The following is an 11,579-nucleotide window of genomic DNA, read 5'->3' on the forward strand; positions in this document are numbered from 1 at the left end:
AGGCCCCCCCCCCCTCCTGCCTCGCTCCGGTGCCCTCCGACTCTTACCGGAGTTGTCGGCAGCGGCGGAGGCGATCGGATCCTTTCGCATGCTGGGTATGGAGACGAGCAAGGAGGCGATGGCCATACCATTGCAGGGCGGAAGCGACGTCAAAACGTCACTTACGCCCATAGCTCTTAAAGGGCCATTTTTTTGGGGGGGATTTTTTTAAATGACAATTTTTTTTTTTTTATTGCATTTTAGTGTAAATATGAGATCTGAGGTCTTTTTGACCCCAGATCTCACATTTAAGAGGTCCTGTCGTGCTTTTTTTCTATTACAAGGGATGTTTACATTCCTTGTAATAGGAATAAAAGCGACACAAATTTTTTTTTTTAAAAGAACAGTGTAAAAAAAAAAAAAAAAAAAAGGTAAAATAAATAAGAAAGAAATTTTTTTTTTAAACGCGCCCTGTCCCGCCGAGCTCACATGCAGAAGTGAACGCATACGTAAGTAGCTCCCACATATGAAAATGGTGTTCAAACGACACATGTGAGGTATCGCTGCGATAGAGCGAGAGCAATAATTCTAGCCCTCCTCTGTAACTTAAAACATGCAACCTGTAGAAGTTTTTAAACGTTGCCTATGGAGATTTTTAAGGGTTTAAAGTTTGTCGCCATTCCACGAGCGGGTGCAATTTTGAAGCGTGACGTGTTGGGTATCAATTTACTTGGCGTAACATTATCTTTCACAATATTAAAAAAAATGTGCTATCTTTACTGTTGTCTTATTTTTTTGATTAAAAAAGTGTATTTTTTCCCCAAAAAAAGTGCGCTTGTAACATCGCTGCTCAAATACGGTGTGACAGAAAGTATTGCAACGACTGCCATTTTCTTCTCTAAGGTGTTAGAAAAAAAATGTATAATGTTTGGGGGTTCTAAGTAATTTTTTAGCAAAAAAAAACAGTTTTTAACTTGTAAACAACAAATCTCAAAAAGAGGCTCGGTCCTGGTTAAAGGGGTTGTAAACCCTTGCGGTTTTTCACCTTAATGCATTCTATGCATTAAGGTGAAAAACCTTCTGTAGTGCAGCAGCCCCCCTTTTACTTACCCGCACCTGATCGACGGGGATGAGCACAGCAGTTGCAGCCGCTGTCTCATGTCCTCATTGGGTAGATTGATAGCAGCGCAGCCATTGCAGCCATCAAATCCAGTGACACGGGAGCTAGGGGGCGGGGCCGAGTCCTGCTGTCTGTGTCAATGGACGTAGCAGCAGGACCCGGGAGCGCGCCCGCACGGGTGTCCCCTTGGAATGTGGGTCTCCGAGGGGGCACTCGATCTGGGGAGGAGCCAGAAGCGCCGCTGGGGGACCCCAGAAGAGGAGGATCGGGGTCGCTCTGTGCAAAACCCTTGCACAGAGCAGGTAATTATAGCATGTATGTTATTTAAAAAAAAACCTTTACAGCCCCTTTAAAAAACAAATACCTCCCATGCATCTTTCACCTACAGTGTGTCTATCTCTTGATGCGGACATGTGGAGTTATTTTGTAATGGAAAAAAAAAAAAGAAGCAAATTAAGGATGAGTGACATTTGTCTGTGCTCATTTACCCAACCTGAGACTCTAGTGCCACTTTTGTTATAAAAGTACAAAGAATTTTCGCATGAATGGTCGGATGAAGCTTCATGCGAACATTCGTCTGAAAATGTATGACTGTATGGCCAGCTTAATCAATGAAAGAACTTTTGTCAATGGAGGAGGAGGAAGGAGGGGGTGTGTTCACGTCAGACCAGCTGTACTGCTGCTTCACCGGAAGACCCAAAGCTATTAACCATTCCAGCACTGGAAGTTTAGAGACAGGAAGAGGACAGGCATCCCTGCAGTGCAGATTGCTCCAGGATCCAGCTACCTGCACAACATATTTCATTACAGGTAAGTGATGTGCACTTGGCATGGGGGCGGAGCCAGGAGTACAGGCGAGGGATCCGAGAAGAGAAGGATCGGGGCTAGTCTGTGCAAAACCATTACACAGAGCAGGTAAGTATGACATGTTTGTTATTAAAAAAAAAAAACAGTTATGCCTTTAAAATCACTTTAATGACTGTTGAAGGGAAGGGAGTGGACTGACACCACTACTAGCAAATTTGGGGTAAACAATAGCAGTTGGCCAAAATATTCAACTTGGCTGATTGTTAGTCCTCCCAAAAACAAAAGTGGCAAGATATACAGTATCTCACAAAAGTAAGTACACCCCTCACATGTTTGTAAATATTTTATTATATCTTTTCATGTGACAACACTGAAGAAATGACACTTTGCTAAAATGTAAAGTAGTGAGTGTACAGCTTGTATAACAGTGTACATTTGCTGTCCCCTCAAAATAACTCCAATTATTAACTCCATTAATGTCTAAATCGCTGGCAACAAAAGTGAGTACACCCCTAAGACCCCTTTCACACTGAGCCGCCCCGGGCGTCAGCGGTAAAGCGGCACTATTTTTAGCGATGCACTACTGTCATTTTAGCGGCGCTATTCGGGCGCTAGCGAGGCGGTTTAGCCCCCCGCTAGCAGCTGAAAAGGGGTTAAATCCGCCCGCGAAACGCTGCTGCAGTGGCGCTTTGCCGGCGGTATGGTGGCGCTGCCCCATTGTTTTCAATGGGCAGGAGCGGTGGAGGAGCAGTGGAGGAGCAGTGGAGGAGCGGTCTATTCACACCGCTGCAAAGAAGCTGCTGGCAGGACTTTTTGTGACGCCCTGCCGGTGCAGCGCCCCAGTGTGAAAGCACTCGGGCTTTCACACTGGGTTTGCAGCTGAGGCTTTTTTCAGGCGCTATGCAGGCGCTATTTTTAGTGCTGTAGTGCCTGAAAAATGCCTCCAGTGTGAAAGGGGTCTAAGTGAAAATGTCCAAATTGGCCCAAGTAGCTATTTTCCCTCCCCCTTGTCATGTGACTCGTTAGTGTTACAAGGTCTCAGGTGTGAATGGGGAGCGGGTGTGTTAAATTTGGTGTTATCGCTCTCACTCACTCATACTGGTCACTGGAAGTTCAACCTGGCACCTCATGTCAAAGAACTCTCTGAGGATCTGAAAATGGGTAAAGCTGTCAGCATCGATGCCCAGTCTGTATGAAATTGTACAGATTTCCAGAGAAGATTGTATTCAGTGGATTGGTACCTTCAGATTATAAAAATGCTAAATATTTCAGGTTTCAATGTTATAATTTACTAAACTGTTATCATCTTCAAAGCCATGTGCAAGTTAAGTAGATGCTAGGTTGGCCTACAAATTACAGTTGTAAATGAAAAATGAGTCAGCTGGCAATCTATATTACCTAAATAGACAACATGATAGGATACGGTGAACAGGGAATACAGTCACCTCGTGCTACCTGCCCAGAGGTACTGTTTACAGACTGTGTGTCTCTGCTACTCTTTCAGTGTAAGCTGAGGTCCATCTCATTATAAACTCACTATAGTATTGACAATACAGCTTCCCCTGTGACAATGGCTATGCGGGAGGGGTTCCGTCATCAGCACTGTGTTTATGGGGGAATCAAGAAAATTGTTCAGTCTAGGGCTGGCTTAAAGCGGAAGTAAACCCAACCATAAAACAGTTTCATTTCTGGCACATGCCGGAAATGTAACACTGCCATTGGTTGTGCTCTCAACCAAACTGTCAAACCATCCAATGGCTGGTGTCATACCTGATCACATGTGCAGCATCATGGCAGTTGTAGATTAAACAGAGGCAAAGATGGCAACTTCCTTAGCTAAAAATGATAGGGGGGTTTACTTATACTTTAACTGAGCTTATCCCAGCAGACTACTAGTCACTTTGCCTGATACATACAGTCAGGTCCATAAATATTGGGACATCAACACAATTCTAATCTTTTTGACTCTATGCACCACCACAATGGATTTGAAATTAAACAAAAAAGATGTGCTTTAACTGCAGACTATTAGCTTTAATTTGAGGGTATTTATATCCAAATCAGGTGAACGGTGCAGGAATTACAACAGTTTGTATATGTGCCTCCCACTTTTTAGGGGCCAAAAGTAATGGGATAATTGGCTGCTCAGCTGTTCCATGGCCAGGTGTGTGTTATTCCCTCATTATCCCATTTACAAGGAGCAGATAAAAGGTCCAGAGTTCATTTCAAGTGTGCTATTTGCATTTGGAAACCGTTGATGTCAACTCTCAATATGAGATCCAAAGAGCTGTCACTATCAGTGAAGCAAGCCATCATTAGGCTGAAAAAGCAAAACAAACCCATCAGAGAGATAGCAAAAACATTAGGTGTGGCCAAATAAACTGTTTGGAACATCCTTAAAAAGAAAGAACGCACCGGTGAGCTCAGCAACACCAAAAGACCCGGAAGACCACGGAAAACAACTGTGGTGGATGACGAAGAATTGTTTCCCTGGTGAAGAAAACACCAGTCACAACAGTTGGCCAGATCAACACTCTCCAGGAGGTAGGTGTATGTGTGTCAAAGTCAACAATCAAGAGAAGACTTCACCAGAGTGAATACAGAGGGTTCACCACAAGATGTAAACCATTGGTGAGCTTCAAAAACAGGAAGGCCAGATTAGAGTTTGCCAAACAACATCTAAAAAAGCCTTCACAGTTCCTATGGACAGATGAACCAACTTGTACCAGAGTGATGGGAAGAGAAGAGTATGGAGAAGGAAAGGAACTGCTCATGATCCAAAGCATACCACCTCATCAGTGAAGCATGGTGGTGGTAGTGTCATGGCGTGGGCATGTATGGCTGCCAATGGAACTGGTTCTCTTGTATTTATTGATGATGTGACTGCTGACAAAAGCAGCAGGATGAATTCTGAAGTGTTTCGGGCAATATTATCTGCTCATATTCAGCAAAATACTTCAGAACTCATTGGACGGCGCTTCACAGTGCAGATGGACAATGACCCAAAGCATACTGCAAAAGCAACCAAAGAGTTTTTTTAAGGGAAAGAAGTAGAATGTTATGCAATGGACAAGTCAATCACCTGATCTGAATCCGATTGAGCATGCATTTCACTTGCTGAAGACAAAACTGAAGGGAAAATGCCCCAAGAACAAACAGGAACTGAAGACAGTTGCAGTAGAGGCCTGGCAGAGTATCACCAGGATGAAACCCAGCATCTGGTGATGTCTATGTGTTCCAGACTTCAGGCTGTAATTGACTGCAAAGGATTTGCAACCAAGTAGTAAAAAGTGAAAGTTTGATGGATGATTGTTAATCTGTCCCATTACTTTTGGTCCCTTAAAAAGTGGGAGGCACATATACAAACTGTTGTAATTCCTACACCGTTCACCTGATTTGGATGTAAATACCCTCAAATTAAAGCTGAAAGTCTGCAGTTAATTCACATCTTTTTCGTTTCATTTCAAATCCATTGTGGTGGTGTATAGAGCCAAAAAGATTAGAATTGTGTCGATGTCCCAATATTTATGGACCTGACTGTACATGGTCACTAGACGGAGTTACTTTAAATATCAGGTAAAATTTCAAGTAAATGTTATAACTTTTGCTTACTGAAAAGACGCTATAGTTTCTATTTGAGTGTTCAACAGCGGGATACTGCAACACAAATACACATACAGTATTTGAGAAGATCATGCTGAAACATTGCATACATAAATACTTTAGCTTCTGAAATGGCAAAACAAGACATCAACCACTAATCCTGTTAACAGCTGATTCACTAGCCCACATCCGGGTTCATAAGAAAATGAGGCATACTTGTTTTCTTTGTAGTCTGACAGTGTGCTCTCCTGTGTCTAAAGGTTTACCTGTCTGCTAAACAGAAAAGAGTGCAATAGAAAACACAAACTAAATCCTTTATATTGAACTGATGATACCCACTGTTTCCACTGCAAAAAATGGCAATAAAACAGTATTCTAATCAGCTAAACCCAGTTTAACCACTTGCCGACCAGCTCACGCATATTTACAGTGGCAGGTTGGCTCATTCCCACGAATCGCCATACCTGTGCATTGGCTCCTTTAAGAGCCATAAGGCGAGAACGCTGGACGGCGGGGGACCAATGAGCATTCCCTGTGGCCACAATGTCTGCTGGCAACCTGCAATCACGGCCACAAGAGCCAGAACGGGGATCTGTGTATGTAAACACACAAATCCCCGTTCTGACAGGGGAGGAGAGACAGATCTGCTGTTCCTTGTAATTAGCAACAGCGATATGTCTCCTCCAGTCAGTCTCATCACCCCAAAGTTAGAAACACTCATGAGGGAACACATTTGAACCCCTTGATCGCCCCCTAATGATAAACCCCTTCCCTGCCGGGGACATTTATACAGTAATCAGTGGCTACTTTTAGCTCTGATCGCTGTATAAATGTCAATGGTCCCAAAAAAGTGTCAAGTGTCCGATCTGTCTGCCGAAATCCCACTAAAAATCGCTGATCGCCGCTATTACTAGTAAAAAAAAAAAATCAATATACACTTATTGCGATTTTTTTTTTTTTTTTTTTACCTTGATTTTGTAAAAGAATACATATTGGCCTAAACTGATGAAGAAATTTGTTTTTAAACATTTTTTATAGCAAAAAGTAAAAAATATTGTTTTCTTTTTTAAATTGTCGCTCTTTTTTTGTTTATAGCGCAAAAAATAAAAACTGCAGAGATGATCAAATACCACCAAAAGAAAGCTCTATTTGTGGGAAAAAAATTGTCAGTTAAAGCGACGCAGTGCCGAATCACAAAAAATGACCTGGTCATTAAAGGGGTTGTAAACCCTCATTTAAAAAAAAAACAAAAAAAAACAAACATATCATACTTACCTCCACTGTGCAGTTCACTTTGCACAGAGTAGCCCTGATCTACCTCTTCTAGAGTCCCTCAGCAGCGCTGGTAGCTCCTCCCCGCTTCGAGTGTCCACCTTGGAGAATTGTCTCCTTGGTGAACACCCATGAGGGCGCGCTCCCGAGTCCCGCATCTGTGTCCATTCACACAGAATGCCGGACTCGGCCCCGCGTCATAGGATATGATTGACAGCAGCGGGAGCCGATGTCTGCGCTGCTATCAATCTATCCAATCAGGACACGAGACACCAGGTAGAGCTGGTGTACTCGTTCCCGGCCGGAGAAGGATCGGGTTCATTTAAGTAAAACGGGGGCTCGGGGGGGCTGCAGCACCACAGAATGTTTTCCACCCTAATGCATAGAACATAGGTGTGCGCAGACCATTGTATTAGGGGGTGCACCCCAAAGCTCAAACACTTTCCTTTCTCTGCAGCCTCAGCTGCACCAAACAGTGAATGAATGGGAAGTACTCTGTGCTGAGCGGCTTCCTATTTATTCACAAACCGAAGCATAGTAAACATAGTTCACTATGCTTCTGACTATTGCTTTACGTTTGTCCTGAGAGTTCACTATGCTTCAGTTATGATTGAACACAGTTAGTGAGTGTGTTCGCTGTATTCATTTAGAAAAGGAAGAGGTCGGTAAATGACATATTGATTAGCTCCTTCCCCCACACTCCATCCTGAAATATCCCACACAGCAGAGGAGAGGAATGGAGGAAAGGCAGCAGCAGAGGCACAACACAAGGGCAAGCTTTGGCAGTAAGGGGAATCAGCACCGCATAGAGTGATTAGGGTGTGCCCATGCACACCTGGCACACCCCCTGCGCACGCCTATGGCATAGAATGCATTAAAGTGAAAAACGATGAGGGTTTATAACCCCTTTAAGAGGGAAAATCCTCCGGGCTGAAGTGGTTAAATACAGTTGTCAGGATTCAGATCTGAACCTGGGACCTCCGCAGTGTCTGGCGGTGGCTCTTCTCACTTTGCAACCTGAAATGCTGGATAGGTCCTTGTCTGGTCCCATGGACATTGCTGCTTTATGCCTTGTCTCTGTTGAACCTTGAACTCTTTGCTCCTCCCATGAATCTTCTATTTAAACCAGCCATGTCCTTGCACTTCCTGTTTGGCAGACTATTGTGCTCTCTCCTGTCGATATCTTACTCCCTGTCTTCCTGTTGCTGTCCCGTAGCTTTGATATCACTTGTTACCAACCTTTGAATTGTTCATCACCTGATACCAACCATCTTAAGCCTTTTTGCAGACTCTAATGCCGTGTACACACGACCGGATCTTTTCTGTCGAAAAATCTGTCAGACTTTAGAAATAGAACATGTTTCAAATCTATCCGACAGTTGTCAGGATTCAGATCTGAACCTGGGACCTCCGCAGTGTCTGGCGGTGGCTCTTCTCACTGTGCAACCTGAAATGCTGGATAGGTCCTTGTCTGGTCCCATGGACATTGCTGCTTTATGCCTTGTCTCTGTTGAACCTTGAACTCTTTGCTCCTCCCATGAATTTTCTATTTAAACCAGCCATGTCCTTGCACTTCCTGTTTGGCAGACTATTGTGCTCTCTCCTGTCGATATCTTACTCCCTGTCTTCCTGTTGCTGTCCCGTAGCTTTGATATCACTTGTTACCAACCTTTGAATTGTTCATCACCTGATACCAACCATCTTAAGCCTTTTGCAGACTCTAATGCCGTGTACACACGACCGGATCTTTTCTGTCGAAAAATCTGTCAGACTTTAGAAATAGAACATGTTTCAAATCTATCCGACGGACTCGAGTCTGATCGAAAAATCCGTTCTTCTGTATGCTAGTCCGACGGACAAAAAAAGGACGCAAGGGCAGCTATTGGCTACTGGCTATCAACTTCCTTATTTTAGTCTGGTCGTACGTCATCACGTTAGAAACAATCGGACTTTGGTGTAATTGTGTGTAGGCAAGTCCGTTTAGTCGGAACTCCGTCGAAAAGTCCTTCGGTGTTCAGTCCGACGAAAAGTCCGGTCGTGTGTACACAGCATAACAGATTTTCTTCTAAGATTGCCCTGTATTTGGCTCCATCCATCTTCCCATCAACTCTGACCAGCTTCCCTGCTGAAGAAAAGCATCCCCACAACATGATGCTGGCATCAACATGTTTCACGGTGGGGATGGTTTGATGTGCAGTGTTGGTTTTCCGCCTTACATAGCCTTTTGCTTTTAGGCCAAAAAGTAAAATTTTGGTCTCATCTCACCAGAGCACCCTCATCCACATGTTTGTGTCCCCCACATGGCTTCTCACACACTGCAAACGGGATGTCTTATGGCTTTTTTTCAACAATGGTTTTCTTCTTTCCACTCTTCCATAAAGGCCAGATTTGTAGAGTGGACGACTAATAGGATTCTCCCACCTGAGCTGTGGATCTCTGCAGCTCCTCCAGAGTTACCATGGGCCTCTTGGCTGCTTCTCTGTTTGATGCTCTTCTTGCCCGGCCTGTCAGTTTAGGTGGACGGCCATGTCTTGGTAGCTTTGCAGTTGTGCCATACTCTTTCCATTTTCCGATGATGGATTGAACAGTGCTCCATGAGCTGTTCAAAGCTTGGGATATTTTTTTATAACCTAACCCTGCTTTAAACTTCTCCACAACTTTATCCCTGACCCGTCTGGTGTGTTCCTTGGCCTTCATGATGCTGTTTGTTCACTAGAGTTCTCTAACAAACCTCTGAGGACTTCACAGAACAGCTGTATTTATACTGAGATTAAATTACACACAGGTGAACTCTATTTACTAATTAGGTGACTTCTAAAGACGATTGTTTCCACTAGATTTTAGTTAGGGGTATCAAAGGGGACTGAATACAAATGCACGGCCACACTTTTCAGTTATTTATTTGTAAAAAACACCATTTATCGTTTTCCTTCCACTTCACAATTATGTGCCACTTCGTGTTGGTCCATCACATAAAATCCCAATAAAATACATTTACGCTTTTGGTTGTAAGATGGCAAAATGTGGAAAATTTCAAGGGGTATGAATACTTTTTTCAAGGCACTGTACTTCCTGTCATGGCCAAAGCATATGTATGACCTCTGCAGCTAAAGTAAAAGCAGTTGGGGGTGGTAAAAACATTCAATCATGTGGCTTTACCATCTCTCAACCTCACATGTGAATGATCCCTTGGTTCACATCTGTGCAGCTGTGTGCACTGAAGTCCCCGACCCTTTTCCCAGCAGACTTTTAGTAATTTTCCCTGATACATACAGTGGGGACGGAAAGTATTCAGACCCCCTTAAATTTTTCACTCTTTGTTATATTGTAGCCATTTGCTAAAATCATTTAAGTTCATTTTTTTCCTCATTAATGTACACACAGCACCCCATATTGACAGAAAAACACAGAATTGTTGACATTTTTGCAGATTTATTAAAAAAGAAAAACTGAAATATCACATGGTATTAAGTATTCAGACCCTTTGATGGGACACTCATATATTTAACTCAGGTCCTGTCCATTTCTTCTGATCATCCTTGAGATGGTTCTACACCTTCATTTGAGTCCAGCTGTGTTTGATTATACTGGTTGGACTTGATTAGGAAAGACACACACCTGTCTATATAAGACCTTACAGCTCACAGTGCATGTCAGAGCAAATGAGAATCGTAAGGTCAAAGGAACTGCCTGAAGAGCTCAGAGACAGAATTGTGGCAAGGCACTGATCTGGCCAAGGTTACAAAAAATTTCTGCTGCACTTAAGGTTCCTAAGAGCACAGTGCTCCATGATCCTTAAATGGAAGACGTTTGGGACGACCAGAACTCTTCCTAGAGCTTGCCGTCCGGCCAAACTGAGCTATTGGGGGAGAAGAGCCTTGGTGAGAGAGGTAAAGAAGAATCCAAAGATCACGGTGGCTGAGCTCCAGAGATGAAGTCGGGAGATGGGAGAAAGTTGTAGAAAGTCAACCATCACTGCAGCCCTCCACCAGTCAGGGCTTTATGGCAGAGTGGCCCAATGGAAGCCTCTCCTCAGTGCAAGACACATGAAAGCCCGCATGGAGTTTGCTAAAAAAACACCTGAAGGACTCCAAGATGGTGAGAAATAAGATTCTCTAGTCTGATGAGACCAAGATAGAACTTTTTGGTCTTAATTCTAAGCAGTATGTGTGGAGAAAACCAGGCACTGCTCATCACCTGTCCAATGCAGTCCCAACAGTGAAGTATGGTGGTGGCAGCATCATGCTGTGGGGGTGTTTTTCAGCTACAGGGACAGGACGACTGGTTGCAATCGAGGGAAAGATGAATGCGGCCAAGTACAGGGATATCCTGGACGAAAACCTTCTCCAGAGTTCTCAGGACCTCAGACTGGGCCGAAGGTTTACCTTCCAACAAGACAATGACCCTAAGCACACAGCTAAAATAACGAAGGAGTGGCTTCACAACAACTCTGTGACTGTTCTTGAATGGCCCAGCCAGAGCCCTGACTTAAACCCAATTGAACATCTCTGGAGAGACCTAAAAATGGCTGTCCACCAACGTTTACCATCCAACCTGACAGAACTGGAGAGGATCTGCAAGGAGGAATGGCAGAGGATCCCCAAATCCAGGTGTGAAAACCTTGTTGCATCTTTCCCAAAAAGACTCATGGCTGTATTAGATCAAAAGGGTGCTTCTACTAAATACTGAGCAAAGGGTCTGAATACTTAGGACCATGTGATATTTCAGTTTTTCTTTTTTAATAAATCTGCAAAAATGTCAACAATTTTGTGTTTTTCTGTCTATACGGGGTGCTGTG

This window comes from Aquarana catesbeiana, linkage group LG12 (assembly GCF_042186555.1).
Source record: "Aquarana catesbeiana isolate 2022-GZ linkage group LG12, ASM4218655v1, whole genome shotgun sequence".
Classification (NCBI taxonomy): Eukaryota; Metazoa; Chordata; class Amphibia; order Anura; family Ranidae; genus Aquarana; species Aquarana catesbeiana.